The sequence below is a fragment of the Tursiops truncatus genome, chromosome 8 (genome assembly GCF_011762595.2).
Source record: "Tursiops truncatus isolate mTurTru1 chromosome 8, mTurTru1.mat.Y, whole genome shotgun sequence".
Lineage (NCBI taxonomy): Eukaryota > Metazoa > Chordata > Mammalia > Artiodactyla > Delphinidae > Tursiops > Tursiops truncatus.
In genome coordinates, this window is record NC_047041.1 from 24673467 (window position 1) to 24692685 (window position 19219).

General features: G+C 38.7%; 1 pseudogene; it reads right to left on the reverse strand.

Annotated features, from left to right (window-relative positions):
* Positions 1-16756: 16756 nt before the first annotated feature.
* LOC101339502 (PHD finger protein 20 pseudogene) lies at positions 16757-18663 on the reverse strand (annotated as a pseudogene).
* Between the last annotated feature and the right edge of the window lie 556 nt (positions 18664-19219).

The following is a 19219-nucleotide window of genomic DNA, read 5'->3' on the forward strand; positions in this document are numbered from 1 at the left end:
GGGCTTGTCATATATGGCCTTTATTATGTTGAGGAAAGTTCCCTCTATGCCTACTTTCTGCAGGGTTTTTATCATAAATGGTGTTGAATTTTGTCAAAAGCTTTCTCTGCCTCTATTGAGAGGATCATATGGTTTTTCTCCTTCAATTTGTTAATATGGTTTATCACATTGATAGATTTGCGTATATTGAAGAATCCTTGCACTCCTGGAATAAACCCCACTTGATCATGGTGTATGATCCGTTTAATGTGCTGTTGGATTCTGTTTGCTAGTATTTTGTTGAGGATTTTTGCATCTATGTTCATCAGTGATATTGGCCTGTAGTTTTCTTTCTTTGTGACATCCTTGTCTGGTTTTGGTATCAAGGTGATGGTGGCCTCATAGAAGGAATTTGGTAGTGTTCCTCCCTCTGCTATATTTTGGAAGAGTTTGAGAAGGATAGGTGTTAGCTATTCTCTAAATATTTGATAGAATTCGCCTGTGAAGCCATCTGGTCCTGGGCTTTTGTTTTTTGGAAGATTTTTAATCACAGTTTCAATTTCAGTGCTTGTGATTGGTCTGTTCATATTTTCTATTTCTTCCTGATTCAGTCTTGGTAGGTTGTGCATTTCTAAGAATTTGTCCATTTCTTCCAGATTGTCCATTTTATTGGCATAGAGTTGCCTGAGTAATCTCTCATGATCCTTTTTATTTCTGCAGTGTCAGTTGTTACCTCTCCTTTTTCATTTCTAATTCTATTGATTTGAGTCTTCTCCCTTTTCTTCTTGATGAGTCTGGCTAGTGGTTTATCTATTTTGTTTATCTTCTCAAAGAACCAGCTTTTAGTTTTATTTATCTTTGCTATTGTTTCCTTCATTTCTTTTTCATTTATTTCTGATCTGATTTTTATGATTTCTTTCCTTCTGCTAGCTTTGGGGTTTTTTTGTTCTTCTTTCTCTAATTGCTTGAGGTGCAAGGTTAGGTTGTTTATTCGAGATGTTTCCTGCTCCTTAAGGTGGGCTTCTATTGCTATATACTTCCCCCTTAGAATGGCTTTTGCTGCATTCCATAGGTTTTGGGTCATTGTGTCTCCATTGTCATTTGTTTCTATGTATTTTTTAATTTCCTCTTTGATTTCTTCAGTGATCACTTCATTATTAAGTAGTGTATTGTTTAGCCTCCATGTGTTTGTATTTTTTACAGATCTTTTCCTGTAATTGATATCTAGTCTCATAGCGTTGTGGTCAGAAAAGATACTTGATACAATTTCGATTTTCTTAAATTTACCAAGGCTTGATTTTTGACCCAAGTTATGATCTATTCTGGAGAATGTTGCATGAGCACTTGAGAAAAATGTGTATTCTGTTGTTTTTGGATAGAATGTCCTATAAATATCAATTAAGTCCATCTTGTTTAATGTATCATTTAAAGCTTGTGTTTCCTTATTTATTTTCATTTTGGATGATCTGTCCATGGGTGAAAGCGGGGTGTTAAGGTCCCCTACTATGAATGTGTTACTGTCGATTTCCCCTTTTATGGCTGTTAGTATTTGCCTTATGTATTGATGTGCTCCTATGTTGGGTGCATAAATATTTACAATTGTTATATCTTCTTCTTGGATCGATCCCTTGATCATTATGTAGTGTCCTTCTTTGACTCTTTTAATAGTCCTTATTTTAAAGTCTATTTTGTCTGATATGAGAATCGCTACTGCAGCTTTCTTTTGGTTTCCATTTGCATGGAATATCTTTTTCCATCCCCTTACTTTCAGTCTGTATGTGTCTCTAGGTCTGAAGTGGGTCTCTTGTAGACACCATATATAAGGGTCTTATTTTGGTATCCATTCAGCTAATCTGTGTCTTTTGGTGGGAGCATTTAGTCCATTTACATTTAAGGTAATTATCGATATATATGTTCCTATTCCCATTTTCTAAATTGTTTTGGGTTCGTTATTATAGGTCTTTTCCTTCTCTTGTGTTTCTTGTCTAGAGAAGTTCCTTTAGCAGTTGTTGTAAAGCTGGTTTGGTGGTGCTGAACTCTCTCAGCTTTTGCTTGTCTGTAAAGGTTTTAATTTCTCCATCAAATCTGAATGAGATCCTTGCTGGGTAGAGTAGTCTTGGCTGCAGGTTTTTCTCCTTCATCACTTTCAGTATGTCCTGCCACTCCCTTCTGGCTTGTAGGGTTTCTGCTGAGAGATCAGCTGTTATCCTTATGGGGATTCCCTTGTGTGTTATTTGTTGTTTTTCCCTTGCTGCTTTTAATATGCTTTCTTTGTATTTAATTTTTGACAGTTTGATTAATATGTGTCTTGGCATATTTCTCCTTGGATTTATCCTGTATGGGACTCTCTGTGCATCTTGGACTTGATTAACTATTACCTTTCCCATATTAGGGAAGTTTTCAACTATAATCTCTTCAAATATTTTCTCAGTCCCTTTCTTTTTCTCTTCTTCTTCTGGAACCCCTACAATTCAAATGTTGGTGTTTTTAATGTTGTCCCAGAGGTCTCTGAGACTGTCCTCAGTTCTTTTCATTCTTTTTTCTTTATTCTGCTCTGCAGTAGTTATTTCCACTATTTTATCTTCCAGGTCACTTATCTGTTCTTCTGCCTCAGTTATTCTGCTATTGATCCCATCTAGAGTACTTTTAATTTCATTTATTGTGTTGTTCATCATTGCTTGTTTCATCTTTATTTCTTCTAGGTCCTTGTTAACTGTTTCTTGCATTTTGTCCATTCTATTTCCAAGATTTTTGATCATCCTTACTATCATTATTCTGAATTCTTTTTCAGGTAGACTGGCTATTTCCTCTTCATTTGTTAGGTCTGGTGCATTTTTATCTTGCTTCTTTATCTGCTGTGTGTTTTTCTGTCTTCTCATTTTGCTTATCTTACTGTGTTTGGGGTCTCCTTTTTGCAGACTGCAGGTTCGTAGTTCTCACTGTTTTTGATGTCTGTCTCCAGTGGCTAAGGTTGGTTCAGTGGGTTGTGTAGGCTTCTTGGTGGAGGGGACTAGTGCCTGTGTTGTGGTGGATGAGGCTGGATCTTGTCTCTCTAGTGGGCAGGTTCACGTCTGGTGGTGTGTTTTGTGGTGTCTGTGGCCTTATTATGATTTTAGCAGCCTCTCTGCTAATGGGTGGGGTTGTGTTCCTGTATTGCTAGTTGTTTGGCATAGGTTGTCCAGGACTGTAGCTTGCTGGTCGTTGAGAGAAGCTGGGTGCTGGTGTTAAGATGGAGGTCTCTGGGAGATTTTTGCCCTTTGATATTATGTGGAGCTGGGAGGTCTCTTGTTGACCAGTGTCCTGAAGTTGGCTCTCCTACCTCAGAGGCAGAGTCCTGACTGCTGGCTGGAGCACCAAGAGCCTTTGATCCACACGGCTCAGAATAAAAGGGAGAAAAAGTAGAGAGAATTAGTAGAAGTATGAAGAAAGAAAGAAAGAAAGAAAGAAAGAAAGAAAGAAAGAAAGAAAGAAAGAAAGAAGGAAAGAAGGCAAGAAGGAAAGAAAGGAGGGAGGGAGGGAGGAAGGAAGGAAGGAAGGAGGGAAGGAAGGAAAAAAAAGACAGAAAGAAGATACAGTAAAATAAAATAAAGTATAATAAAGTGATTGTATTGAAAAATAATTTTTTAGAAAAATAAAAAGGGACGGATAGAACCTTAGGACAAATGTTGGAAGCAAAGCTATACAGACAAAATCTTACACAGAAACATACACATACACCCTCACAAAAAGAGGTAAAGGGGAAAAAATCATAAATGTTGCTCTCTGAGACCACCTCCTCAATTTGGGATGATTCATTGTCTAAAGGAAGGAAGGAAGGAAGGAAGGAAGGAAGGAAAGAAAGAAAGAAAGAAAGAAAGAAAGAAAGAAAGAAAGAAAGAAAGAAAGAAAGAAAGAAAGGAAGGAAGGAAGGAAGGAAGGAAGGAAAGAAAGAAAGAAAGAAGAAAGAAAGAAAGAAAGAAAGAAAGAAAGAAAGAAAGAAAGAAAGATGTTTTATTCTTATAAGGACATCAGTGTCCAGTTTCTAGCTTTGCTGGTAGCAAGAGACAAGGCATGGAACACCTGGCAGGCATGGAGTGAGCTCAGAATCACCATTTGTGGCAGCAGTGACTTCCTGATCTGTGAATTGGAGCTTCTACATTGTGTTTTAGACACAGCCTCTGATTCTCCACCTTCCTGCCTGTTGCAGAGGCTGAAACTCCTCGGGTGGGCTAGTTTTGTGATTCTGTTCTATCTAGAAATCATCTCTGGAGAGTAGACTAGAGTCAGCTTCTCCAGGCATTCCAAAGGGTTTTTTGTAAGCACCTAATTCCCTGGTTTATATTGTTTTATGTTTAAAATAGTTCCTCGTTGCTGTTTTCTGCAACTGGACCCTGACTGAAAAAATTAGAATGAGACATATCTCTGTGCTGTGTCACCTCAGGATTTATTACCAGATGAAGCTTCTGGATCAGCAGAGCTGAGGGTCTGGACCTGAAGTACTCTTGCCCCACCACAGTGATGTCATTCTGTGGCTCCCTTTATGATTTGTGTTCTCTACTAAAACAAAAGCTCTTTTCAAGAATGTTTAGGTCTAGAGGCATATAAAAGATATCTTTCAGAAACCTCATTTTACTTTATGCATTTTTTTCTGTTAATTTCTTATTTATTTAATTTTAAATTAGGTATAAATTTAAGTGCATATAAAAGTGTAGTCCAATGGATTTTTACATATATATATATCATAACCACTACCCAGATCAAGATACAAAACATTTTTAGTACCCCAGAAGTTTCCTTCAAGTTCTCTCCTAGTTTATATCCCCCCATAGCATATTAGTTTTCTAGAGCTGCCATAACAGATTACCACAAATTAGGTGGCTTAAAAAATAGAAATTTATTCTTTCTCTGTTCTAGAGGCTCTTAAGGAGAATCTGTTCTATGTCTCTCTCCCAGCTTCTGCTGGTTTCCAGCAATCCTTGAAGGTCTTTGTCCTACAGCTGTATCACTCCAATCTCTGCCTTCCTCATCACATGGCATTCTTTCTCTTTGTCTCTATGTCTCTGTGTCCAAATTTCCCACTTCTTATAAGGACATCAGTCACTGAATTAGGGTCCACCCTAATCCAGTATGATCTCTTCCTACTTGATTACATCTTTAAAGACCCCATTTCCAAATAAGGTCACATTCACAGGTGCTGGAGTTAAGACTTCAACATATCTTTTTAGGGGACACAATTCAACCCATAACACCAAAAGTAACCACTATTAAGATTCCAATCCTAAAAGGTTCGTTTCAGTTTTTTGAACTTCTTGAAATTAATATAAATGGAAGCATACAGTAATTCTGGCTTTTTTTCACTTAATATACATCTGTAAGATTCATCCCATGTTATTTCATGTATCAGTACTTTGGTTTTTTTAATTGATGCACTATAGTATTCCATTGTAGAAATTTATCTCCTCTATTATTGATGGACATTTATGTGTTTTCCAGTTTGGGGTGATGAAATAAAATTTGTATTTTATGACAAGAGAATAAAAAAGTTAAACAATATTTTTTCTCTGCCTGTTGGGGCCTTCTCCCTCCTCTTTGCTGTGTATTGTGCATTGCATTAACTAGACTTTCTTAGGAGATAACCTTCCTTCTTTTTCTTCAGTAGTTTAAAAAATCTTTTTAAATACTTTTTGGAGGTATAGTTGATGTACAATATTATATAAGTTTTGATGCACAACATAGTGATTCACATTTTTAAAATTTATACTCCATTTATAGTTATTATAAAGTATAGGCTATATTCCCTGTGCTGTACAATATATCCTTATACCTTATTTGTTTTATACATAGGAGTTTGTACCTCTTAATCCCCTACCCCTATCTTGCTCCTCCCCCACTTCCTTCTTCCTGCTGGTAACCACTGTTTTGTTCCCTATATCTGTGAGTCTTCCTCTTTTTTTTTTTAAAGTCTTTATTGAATTTGTTACAATATTGCTTCTGTTTTATGTTTTGTTTTTTTGACCGCGAGGCATGTGGGATCTTAGCTCTCTGACCAGAGATCGAACACTCACCCCCTGCATTGGAAGGGGAAGTCTTAATCACTGGACCACCAGGGAAGTCCCTTTTTAAAAACTATTCACTAGTTTATTGTATTCTTTAGATTCCACATATAAGTGGTATCATGCAGTGATATTTGTGGTATAAGTCTTTCTCTATCTGACTTATTTCACTTAGTATAATACCCTTCAAGTCCATCCATGTTGTTACAAATGGCAAATTTTTGTTCTTTTTAATGGCTGAGTAGTATTCCATTGTATATATATACCACATCTTTTTTATCCATTCATCTGTTGATGGACACTTAGGTTGCTTCCATACCTTGGCGATTGTAAATAATGCTGCAATGAACATTGGGATGCATATATCTTTTTGATTTGTTTTTATTTTTTGGATAGATACCCTGTAGTGGAATTGGTGGGTCATATGATAGTTTGATTTTAAGTTTTTTGAGAAACCTCCATATTGTTTTCCCTAGTGGCTGCACCAATTTACTTTCCCACCAACACTGTACTAGGGTTCCATTTTCTTACCAGCATTTCTTATTTGTGTTCTTTTCAATGATAGCCATTCTAACAGATGTGAGGTGATATCTGAGGTGGTTTTAATTTGCATTTCTCAGTTAATGAGGTTGAACATATTTTCATGTGCCTGCTGGCCATCTGTACATCTTCTTTGGAAAAAAGTCTATCAGGTCTTCTGCTCATTTTTAAATTGGGCTGTTTGGGTTTTTTTTTTGATGTTGAGTTGTATGAGCTGTTTATATATTTTGGATATTAACTCCTTATTGGTCACATCATTTGCAAATGTTTTCTCCCATTCAGTATGTTGTCCTTTTGTTTTGTCAGCAGTTTCCTTTGCTGTGCAAAAAGCTTTTAAGTTTAATTAGGTCCCTTTTGTTTATTTTTGCTTTTATTTCCTTTGTTTTAGGGAACAGATCCAAAAAAAATATTGCTACGATTTATGTCAAAGAGTGTCCTGCCTATGTTTTCCTCTAGTAGTTTTATAGTATCAGGTCTTACATTTAGGTCTTTAATCCATTTTGAGTTTATTTTTGTATATAGTGTTAGAGAATGTTCTAATTTCATTCTTTTACATGTAGCTGTCCAATTTTCCCAGCACCATTTATTGAAGAGACAGTCTTTTCTCCATTGTATATTCTTACTTCCTTTGTCATAGATTAATTGGCTATAAGTATTTGTGTTTATTTCTGGCTTTCTGTTCTGTTTGATTGATCTATGTGTCTGCTTTTGTGCCAATACCATACTGTTTTGATTACTGAATCTTTGTAGTCTGTATAGTCTAAAGTCAGGGAGTGTGATTCCTCCAGCTCTGTTCTTTCTCAAGATTGATACCCTTCCTTCTTAATCTTGTAAGGGGTCATGATGACCAATACTTGAGATCTGGATCATGTAAACTGTCAATACATCATTTGTTGTATAACCTTTTTTCTCAAAAACTTATATAACTGTGCTTTGACCTCTGAGGACAGACAGTCCTCAGAGCTTTCTGAAAGACTGTCTCTGGGGTTATAATTGTCAGGTTGGCTTGAATAAAATTTTCCATTTGTTTCTTAGTTTGGCTGTTGATTAATTTTTGCCACCATTAGCATTGTGTAGCTGGCAGAATATCAGAGATACCCACCAGAGGATACCTGGAGTCTTCCCCAAACTAGCACTCAGTACCAGCACAGGCCCATTGAAACCCAATGGTTTCTTGGTACACATCAGGTGTTCTGATGAATTCTCCTGATATCTGGATCTCATTACTTTTAAGTGATGATCCAAAAAATTTTTATTAGAGCTGTTTTCACTTAAGACTTGGAGTCTTAAGGGGCACAGGTGCATTTCCTAAGCAGGGACTTAGGGGGATCTGGGCAGGAGGCCCAGGGAAATATAGGTGGCAGATTTTTTTGTGAAATTTGGTTTAAATTGAAAAAAATAACTAAGTTGACATGTGGTTTGAATAGAACTTTTGCTAGTGAAGTGAGAGACTGAATATTCAGCTCTGATGAACAAGGGACATTTGCTCCTTCTAGCTACAGGATGCCCTTAGGCAACTAAGGACCTAGTGGATTTTCTGATGATTATTCCTTGTGATGTGTAGCTGTCCTACAGAAGAACCCCACTACAACCATTAAGTAAATACTGATTTTCTTTTTCTTCTTCTTCTTTTTTCTTTTTTCATATTTTTTGGCCGTGCTGTGTGGCAAGTGGGATCTTAGTTCCCTGACCAGGGATCAAACCTGTGCCACCTGCAGTGGAAGTGTGGTGTCTTAACCACTGGACCGCCAGGGAAGTCCCAAATACTGCTTTTCTGAGGATGCCTGAGATAAGGACTGATCATCCCGTCCTCTGGGCACCCACAGCGGTTTCAGACTATGAGAGGGAGAAACTGAGACACATAAAAGAATCAAACTGACTTAAGGCTAACTCCTTGGGGAGCTAGAATCAGAAGCAGCACACTACCCTGATCTCAGAAAGTTGTTCAGATCATATTTCATATCTGAATTAGACTACAAATAATGGGAAATTGTGCCTCAAAGCCAAACAGTCTGGGCTTCCCTGGTGGCGCAGTGGTTGAGAATGTGCCTGATAGTGCAGGGGACACAGGTTCGAGCCCTGGTCTGGGAAGATCCCACATGCCGCGGAGCAACTAGGCCCGTGAGCCACAACTACTGAGCCTGCGCGTCTGGAGCCTGTGCTCCGCAACAAGAGAGGCCGAGATAGTGAAGAGGCCCGCTCACTGCGATGAAGAGTGGCCCCTTCTTGCCGCAACTAGAGAAAGCCCTCGCACAGAAACGAAGACCCAACACAGCCAAAAAAAAAAAAAAAAAAAAAAAAAAAAATATAAAAATAAATTAAAAAAATAAAAAAAGCCAAACAGTCCACTGATGGACGGACACCTATGGGGATACCAGCTGTTTATGTATGCTTGCAAGTGCCTACTTAATTGGGAATTAAAGGTAATCCTGCCTTGAAATAGTCAAGGTGGGGCTTTTTTTGGCATTCCCAAACTGATTTTTATGTGCACAATTAAAGCAGAAGGTTAAGTTCTTACCATGTCAGTCAATCTCCTGGATCTCTGCCTGCATTGTCTACTGGAAACAAGAGTGGTAAGAGTTCTTTTTCTCTTTTCTAAAATTAGATTAACAGGAAAAAATATTTGTAAGGCTAGCTTCTTGAACTCTTTGACTTGGAAAGACATCTAAATTGTTAAAATTTAGAGAGCTCTCAAGTTAAACTATTGTACCTATTTTAATTTGTATGCAGAAGCCCCCAAAGGCTTCAAAATTCCAAAATAGCTTCATTGAAGGATTTATTGTAGCAGGCTAATGAAGGATTAATAATATAAAAGATACCTAAAACAAACAAAAAGCTTTAAGACTGACATAACTCCTGCTCCACTCTATCCTCCTTTACTTGAGTACTCATTCTAGTGATCCTCTCTGAGTTGCCCTTCCACTCTGAAGAGACTTTCAAACAGTTACCTTTAGAAATGAGACCACCTGAAGCTGTAAGCTAGCTTCTTCAGATCAAAGGCCATAGGTAAAGAATAGTTAAAGTATTTCTTAAACCCAGGGAGGATCCTCAAAAATTTTTGTAATTGGATTACCAAGGTAGGAAGATACTGGTCTGACTTAACTCCTAACCACACCTGAAATTCAGAGCCTGATAGGATTTTTTTTTTTTTTGGCCTCCCCTAGGCTAAATGAGTGGGGAAAAAAAATTTCAGTGTAGGTGGATGGGTATGTTGGTCCTTTGATGTCACTGAGGTGGCCACCTGATTCTTTGAGGAATTAAAAACAGTTGCCTTGGTTCTACAAATCTAGTCTTTACAGGACAAGAGGGGTGGCTCCAGAAACAATCCAAAGCCCAACAATCCTTTTACCACTCCCCAAACCTCCCCTATTTATCTTAAGAGGCTTATAAGTATTGAAAAATAAATCTGGCCTTAAGAGAACAAAAGTTCTTCCTAGGAGGAACTTGCATTTCTCTCCCTATGCCTTTGAAATGCAAATGTTCTACCTGGTCTTCTCCAGGAACTCTCATCTAGGTCATCTTTTTAAAATGCAAATTTCAGGAAAGTAACTCTTATCAAAAGAAAAAATAAAAGGGAGAAAATGTGGGACTTCCTGGCATGTGCAGTTGTTAAGAATCCACCTGCCAATGCAGGGGACACAGGTTTGATCCCTGGTCTGGGAAGATCCTACCTTCTGCGGAGCAACTAAGCCCGTGCACCACAACTACTGAGCCTATGCTCTAGAGCCTGCGGGCCACAACTACTGAGCCTGTGTGCTGCAACTACTGAAGCCCGCACCCCTAGAGCCTGTGCTCTGCAACAAGAGAAGCCACCGTAATGAGAAGCCCGAGCACTGCAACGAAGAGTGGCCCCCGCTTGCCACAACTAGAGAAAAGCCTGCGCGCAGCAACGAAGACCCAACGCAAAAAAAAAAAAAAAAAAAAAAAAAAGGTGGGGGGAAGGTAATTTGGACTAGGACAAATCTTAAGTGTCTTCTCCATAAATATTAGTAAAAAATGGTTTAGCCATCTAAACAGGTGACTTTGATTTGTTCCATCTGCCAGAAACCCAATTTGAACTCAACCTACTTGTAACTAATGGATTTTGTATTATTGTACCTGATTCATGGCTGAAGTTTTGCAATGGGAACTATGGTGTCAGTGTGTGTGTGTGTGTGTGTGTGTGTGTGTGTGTGTGTGTGTGTGTAGTATTGTCAAAATTAATTTGTAAAAGAACTCTATTTAATTGATCTTAAAGGAAATTAAGCATTTATATAAATACTCAGAAATACAAAAGAAATTAACCCAAATGAATTTCAGGATCATATGATCTAGGATTAAGTTTTATTGAATGAAAACAACTTTAAGTTTGTTGGTTTAATTAATACAGACATGTCTTTAGAGTCATCAAAAGTATAATATTTGTATAATATTATACAGTATAATATATAATAATATAATAAATTATAATATTTTATTGTACCTAGTTTTACTAGAAGTGAAATAAGATCTTATTATTCCTGGCACAAAATTTGTCATTAAGAAAAATAACTTGATATGATGAAACTTTTAAGTAAATTAAATGTAAATGAGATAAGACATTTTAGGTGAACACTTTGGGAATAATTATGTTTTAGGACTGTCTACTTAAAATAGTTTCTCCAGATTTTTGGTAAGTTGAAACTGCTAAATTAAGTTAAATGATGAGAATTCATTGGATATCCAGATCATTTCCAAATAGGATACTGGAACATTAATTGCTAAGCAAGACTAAGTTTACCTGCTTTTGCTTACTAGAGAAAAACTAAAGATGTTTGTGTTCATTGGACACGTCTTGTACCCCACTGAAGAAAGAAATTATGTTACAGAATATGTTCATAGGTTTGCCAGTCAAGAAATGCTGGTATGACAGTTTATAATTATTTGCTTCTCAGTTTTCACTAGAAAATTAAACTTAAAACCTCAGTTGTTTTTTTTTGTTGTTGTTTTTTGTTTTTTGCTGTATGTGGGCCTCTCACTGTTGTGGCCTCTCCCGTTGCGGAGCACTGGCTCTGGACGTGCAGGCTCAGCCATGGCTCACGGGCCTAGCCACTCTGTGGCATGTGGGATCTTCCCGGACCGGGGCACGAACCCGTGTCCCCTGCATCGGCAGGCGGACTCTCAACCACTGCGCCACCAGGGAAGCCCAAAACCTCAGTTTTAAGGTTAAGAATTCTAATTAAAATATGTAATTAAAACTATTAAAATTAATAAGTAAAACATCTTTGTATGCAAGGAAAAAGAAGGTATAAGGAACAGAAATACATTTTTTCAAGGGAAAATAAAGTAATTTTGTCCTAAATCTGGTTATTTCTAAATGGGAAAGAAAATAAGGGCCAAATTTATATGGATATACAAAGTTGTTCTACAAAGTTCTAGGTTTATGAGAAAAAAAAAAAGAAACTTTAAAAAGGAATCCTATGTGTGGTCAGGACTAAGATTAGAATAAATTTAATTGAGTAAATAAAATTTAATATTAAAGGTAAAGTGGTATAAAGCCTGAATTTGGTTTTCTGTCTGTTAAGAGGACAAAGTTTTCTTAGAGTATTAATCTGCTTTTGATAACAGATTGTAAAATTTCTTTAGCTTCTAAGTAATCTGTTTTAACTTTCTGTATTTGTTTTGAAATCTTTTATTGTCACTTTGGTTAAGTGAATATTGTTCCACAGTTATCTATCATCTTATTCAACCAAGTGTTCTGAAACTTTTTTGATATTTTTGACAAACTTCCCCAAAATCAAATTCTAACTGAAGTTCATTTGACCTCTAGCTAACTTCGAGGTTTTTCCAAAGACTCCTGGAACACCTCAAGAGAATTGGGTTTTTTCTTCTTATCAAAGAAAGATAAACCTTATTTGGTACATTAAATTACATGGTAAGCATTGTCAAGTGTGTGGTGATAAACCTTCTTAAGATATGGGTAAATGTCATTAATATAGATGTTCTAGAAATTATATAAAATTTCTAAAATTGAATAAGTCCTGGTAAAATGCTACTGATTCTAGTTATTATCTTAAAATATTGTATGCCACAGCAATTACCAAGTTTCTTTGTCAACTGCATTGTAATCAGAAAGTCTTTTGTCATTCACAGACAGTTACTGCTTTACTTTGATGCTTTTGCAAAAAATGTTTCATCTTTAAGAAGATTCATAGAAAGGACTTTTTGACAAGTACAGGTTTCTGATAACTTTCAGATCATACCACTGAACTGGGTAAGAAATTAAAGAATTCTAGTAGAAAATCTGATGGATTCATGAAGCTGTTAACAAAGGATAAAAATCAAGGACTAGTCACATAAAACTGAGTGAACTGATAAATATGGTTATAATTTTTTCATTTTGTCTGAAATATGACATTTTAATATGTGTTTTCCAGATATAAGGAAACCATTCCCCTCAAGCTATTATGACTTACAGCAATTTGGTAAATTATATCTTTGTAAGTAGAACTGAAACATTTATCTTTTCTTTCTACCTGATTCCTTCAGAAATTGGAAACTCTTAGGTTTCTGGGAACAGCAGCCTTATCAGATGAATAAAAAATGCTACCTCCTAGCAGCTGCAGGAATCTTAAGATATTTTGGGGACCTCAAGCAGAGGAATCCACCAAAATCTATAGATTTCACAGGTGGAATCTGATGGCAAGCCCTTGGTGTGGCTTTCCTGGTCTTGAGAGACTTTTTTTTTTTAACACCTTTATTGGAGTATAATTGTTTTACAATGGTGTGTTAGTTTCTGCTTTACAACAAAATGAATCAGTTATATATATACATATGTTCCCATATGTCTTCCCTCTTGCGTCTCTCTCCCTCCCACCCTCCCTATCCCACCCCTCCAGGCGGTCACAAAGCACCGAGCTGATCTCCCGTGCTATGCGGCTGCTTCCCATTAGCTATCTACCTTACGTTTTGTAGTGTATATATGTCCATGCCTCTCTCTCGCTTTGTCACAGCTTACCCTTCCCCCTCCCCATATCTTCAAGTCCATTCTCTAGTAGGTCTGTGTCTTTATTCCTGTTTTATCCCTAGGTTCTTCATGACATTTTTTAAAATTAAATTCCATATATGTGTTAGCATACAGTATTTGTCTCTCTCTTTCTTTAAAATTGCAATTTGAGATTCCTTATAAAAAGGTCCAGCACAGCCAATTTTTTTTTATTATATTGAAGTATAGTTGATTTACAGTGTCATGTTTAATTTCTGCCATATAGCAAAGTGACTCAGTTTACACACACACACACACACACACACACGCACGCACACACATATATTTATTTTCATATTCTTTTCCTTTTTGGTTTATCACAGGATATTGAATATAGTTCCCTGTGCTATACAGCAAGACCTTGTTGTTTATCCATCCTATATATAATAGTTTACAGCTGCTAATCCCAAACTCCCAATCCTTTCTCTCCTCTTCCCCTTGGCAACCACAGGTCTGTTCTCTATATCTGTGAATCTTCTTTTTGTTTGTTTTGTTTTGTACATATGTTCATTTGTGTCATATTTTAGATTCCACATATAAATGATATCATGCGTTATTTGTCTTTCTCTTTCTGACTTACTTCGCTTAGTATGATAATCTCTAGGTCCATCTATGTTGCTGCAAATGGCATTATTTCATTCTTTTTTATGGCTGAGTAATATTCCATTGTATGTATATGTGTGTATATATATATATATATATATATATACCACATTTTCTTTATCCATTAATCTGTAGATGGACATTTAGGTTGTTTCCATGTCTTGGCTATTGTGAATAGTGCTGCTATGAACATAGGGGTGCATGTATCTTTTTTTTTCTTTCTTTTGTCAAGGTAATTTTTTTTTTTTTGCGGTACGCGGGCCTCTCACTGTTGTGGCCTCTCCCGTTGCAGAGCACAGGCTCCGGATGCGCAGGCTCAGCGGCCATGGCTCATGGGCCCAGCCGCTCTGCGGCATGTGGGATCTTCCTGGACCGGGGCACGAACCTGTGTCCCCTGCATCGGCAGGCGAACTCTCAACCACTGCGCCACCAGGGAAGCCCAAGGCAATTTTTTAAATAGGTGGATAGTTTTTCTCAAAAGAAAACTTAGGTAGTGTACATATTTCTAAATGGTAACATTAATTAACAGTAATATTTGCAAATAACAGTTTCCAGTGCTCCAGCCTGGGGTTAATTCAACTTGACCCAGGAATTGGGGATGGAGCCCCTCAACATAGCTTTAAATTAGGGAAGCACATGGGGGTTATCAGAACTTGGAGTCACCCCCTGCTTCCCTAAGGACAAAGGTCACAATGAGTGAAATGGGATTATTTCCTTTACAAAAAGCATACAGTAAACTCAATAATGGCCACTTGGCAAAATTAGGGTAACTCAGTTTCTTCTTTCATCTTGAAAAAGACATGAGATTGACTCCCTTAAAGTTACAGCTTCCCCAGAAGTTATGCTCAAATGTGTTTTCAGGAAAGAAAAATCAGTAATCTAATAAGTCACCGTACCTCACAGTTGTGGCTACAGAAAATCATCCTGTTTCTTCCCCTTTCAGACAAGCTTCACACAGTTCTTATAATGTGGCCGTCTGATAAATTATGCTAAACATAGATGCCATGCATACTCCTTGAGCGTTTCTTCCCACACCAGAAACACCAATATCAGCAATGGGAAACAACCTCTTACAGAGGAATTGTGTCAGCTTTATTACAGATGTCATAGCCACATGTATTCCCTCTGATGGATGAGCTACAGCAGGTTAACTTGTCCTAAATTCATTTTATATCAAATGGTGAGTTAAATTACTAGACAAAGCATACCCTGAAACAGATCTTGGTACAGAGGGCTTTGTGACCGCAATGACCTGTACCTTAAAGCCTAACCATCCCAAAGGTCACCGGAGATACTCTCATTGCTTATTGAGATATTGGCTACTTCACATTTACATAGTAAATATTTGCAGCATATAACATTACAGATTCATAAACCCATAATTAACTTGTGAGTGTTAATGGATAGATGTGCTTTGATTTTTGCCTTTAGTGATAGGAAAACTAAATGGTAAAACGGGTCACTCCTCAAAGCATGGAACATTTTCTTTAACTTTGCCTAGTAAGGAAAAACAAAACAATTACATGTGGAACCGTAATCTGGAAGAGTAACAAATATTGTCGCAAAAGGTACAAACTGTACCTGGACCTTAAGCAGCATAATCACCTTGATCTCACAAAATAATATGAACAGGAAATTTAAAGTGTTAAAGTATATTAAAACAATTCTGAAAATGCCAACTACTGAACATATACCCTTCGGGGAAGGAGAAAAGCGGCAGCAGATGTAGAATCTGGTTTGTTTACAACAATACAAAGTAAGGTAATTCCCCAAACCACATTCTTTGTAACAAATATTTACAGTGAGAGTTCAAATTTGGGGGAACCATTTGTTGGACATTAAATAGAACTGGTAAGCTGTCAAGAAATGGGTAGAAAGTGCTGTCCTTTGGGTTCCAGACCCTGCCTGCTTCAGTTTGGAATTCCTCCTAGATTCTTATTACAGTGAGATTCTATTTCTTCCACGGGCTGTATGGGTTCTGCTACAAAAGACAAAACCCAGCCAATTCTGGGGTGAAAGCATACAAAACTTGTCCCCGTACCATGAAGTCATGCAACAGAGGTAGTGAGAAAGTGAAGAGTTCTAAGAAGGCAGGGTGGCCAAGGCCTCTGCTCCTTCCCAACCTCCACAGAATGGTGAAGTCACGACTTTCCCACGAAGCTGGAAAAATGAAAATGATGCCTGCTGCCTAAATCCATGCCAGGCAGAAAACCAGAAGGCTTGGCATGTGCCCCAACCTGACAGAAAAGTCAATTAAATAAGCTGCAAGTTGAATTTACAACTGTTTCCGACTAAACATTTTTGGCTCTCATTCCATTTACCATCAGTGGCACGATTTCAAGTGAAGTTTGTGCAAAAAGACTCACTCTCCATTCAACAATGTGCACAGAAGAAGGGAATTCCAAGAGTCTATTTGCTACCTTCTTGGTAGGCTTCAAGATCAGAGTGCCCTCCCTTCCAGCAGCCAAAACGGCCTCTTTGTCCAAGTCCATCACACCCCTGCCCAGATCCCTGAAGTCAGTCAGTGTCACGTGCATTTGGCATGCTAGGTTTATTTATTTAAATACGTGAAGCTCCTCCTGCAGGTGCCCCAGGATTGTTCCCCCATTAGTGTGGGGGTGCCCAGTTTCATGTTGAGCAACAGAGTGCGATCTGTTGCACCTTGCCCAGGTCCATCAGCAGCTGCTTGATGCAATGCTTGAGCTGCGGAAGGCTGGCCAGAGGCTCCGGGGGCTCCAGCTCCCCAGTGTAGTCCAGCCAGCTCTCCAACACGTCCAGCTCCTTCTCAATGGAGTCCATCCTATGCATAACTTCGTCCTGAAGAGACTCCACATGCGTCAGCAGGTTAAACTGCCACTGGTGCTGGGAGCTCAGCAACCCCTCTCTGCCTCTGTCCAGCAGCTTCCGAGCGGGGTCTTCCTCAGGTAGGACCTTTCTGGAGCTGGGTTTGGGGTCACTGTCCCCTCTGCTCCTGTCTTTTTCTAGAGGCCAGCGCAGGCGCAGAGAGTGGGAATCGTCACCATTCTCGTGGAGGGGGTTGACTGCATCGTCAAGGGCAGAGCACCTGGTCTCCACCACCAGCTTCTGTTCCACAGCAGGGTAGTAGGTGCGGGGCTTCTGCAAGGGCAGGGGCAGAGGCTTCTCCACTGCCTCGTTCAAAGTTCTATAGCTTGGGGCTTCCTCCCTGCTCTTGGCTTCAGTGACATGGATGTGTTTGGAATGAGATCTCCCCTCCGCCAGATGCTGTTTCCAAGGCTGACACCACAGCTGCAGATCAGGATGTTCCCGGCTTCTTCTTCTTCAGACTCCTTGGTACCGGATGATGTGTTTTGCAAAGGATCAGTAGTAACCGTATTAACCAAATCTGATACAACCAAGTCAGGATCTAGGATCTCGTGGGTCCCATTAGTGGACAGCCTGGAGGACCGTCTCCTTGATAGGTCTTTGTCAGTGTTTTCCGAGTAGTTTTTTTACTTTTCCTGGGATGAATTTTTGTCAAGCCGAGGACGTTTTAATGGGACTTCACTTCTTTTTGATATCTTCCGTCTTCTCAATTCCAATGTTATTGGTTGCAAAGTTTGAGAGTTTGAATCCACAGCAGTAGGAGCTATGGAAGGGAGTCTGCCTCGCTTTCTTTTTGGCTCTCTCAAGTTTTCTTGTGGACTCTTCACAATATCATTTTCAGGTTTCTTATCCACTTGAGCATCTCCAGAATACTCTCTGTCATTTTCTGAAATGTTCTCCTTATCTTCCTTCTTGTTCTTGAGAAGGCTCCTCTGACACCTTCCCCTTTTCAGAACAGATTAACTTTCCTTCTTTATCAGGTTGTTTGGGTCTCTTGTCTGTCTTTAAGGCTTTGTCCTCTTTGTCTTTCTTCACATTGGCTGTGGCTTTTCTCTGCTCTTTAAACTTCTGTCTTTTATCAGGAGATGATGAAAGACTTTTTATGTTCTGTTTCTTTAGGCCTAGCATTATCCACAATATTCTGATCTTTCGAAAAAGCTTTGACATGAATATGTTTGACAGTCTGAACTACTCCATCATAAAATTTCACAGTGTAGGTACCTGTGCTCTACAGTATATCCTTGTAGCTTTTTCTTCTATGAGTTTGACTTGATTTTCCCCATATTAAGTGAGATCAGTCACCATTTTAATAAAAATTGTCCATCCTTGTTAACAGCAGTGATTTTGGCTGGGTAAAAACGACAATCAGACCAGCAAGCAAGGGACCTGCTCATTTATTTGAAATTCAGATGATCTTTCCTCTTCATGTAAGCCTGCTTTCCTCAGCTGTATTTTCTCTAAAGGGCGTAAATAAGGACTTTCCCAGCAGAACCATTCATCAGAATGATGGTTCCAACGCTTGAAATGGATGAGTACTTTTCCTTCTTCATAATCAATATCTTCTATGTGAGCTGGATACCAGTTTTTTAATTGGTCCCAGGCTTCCAACTGGCCTCCCACTTCAAAGCTGATTCCTCGTCTGTTAGGTGGATGCTTTGTCATTTTCAGTCATCAATGGAGGCTGCCTTTATTCTACTCACAGCCCCGCTCCGGCTGCTCCGCTCCGGGTCCAACCGACTGAAGGACTCTGCGTGCTGCACACCACGTGACCCTGGGGACGCGGCCAGGCAATCCCCCGCCCCACCCCCCACATGCACCATCGACTGCACCGAGTGACGCAGCGCCTGAGTTGCCCCGCCCTCGGCCCCGCCCCACCCGCGCATGTATCTTTTTGAATTATAGTTTTGTCTGGGTATATGCCCAGGAGTGGAATTGCTGGATCGTATGGCAACTTTATTTTTAGTTTCTTGAGGAACCTCTATACTAATTTCCATAGTGGCTGCACCAATTTACATTGCCACCAACAGTGTAAGAAGGTTCCCTTTTCTCCACACTCTCTCCTGCATTTCTTATTTGTAGACTTTTTAATGATGGCCATTCTGACTGGTGTGAGGTGGTACCTCATTGTTGCTTTGATTTACATTTCTCTAATAATTAGTGATGGTGAGTGTCTTTTCATGCAGTGCAGCCAATATAAAAGAGCCTGTAGGATCAACTT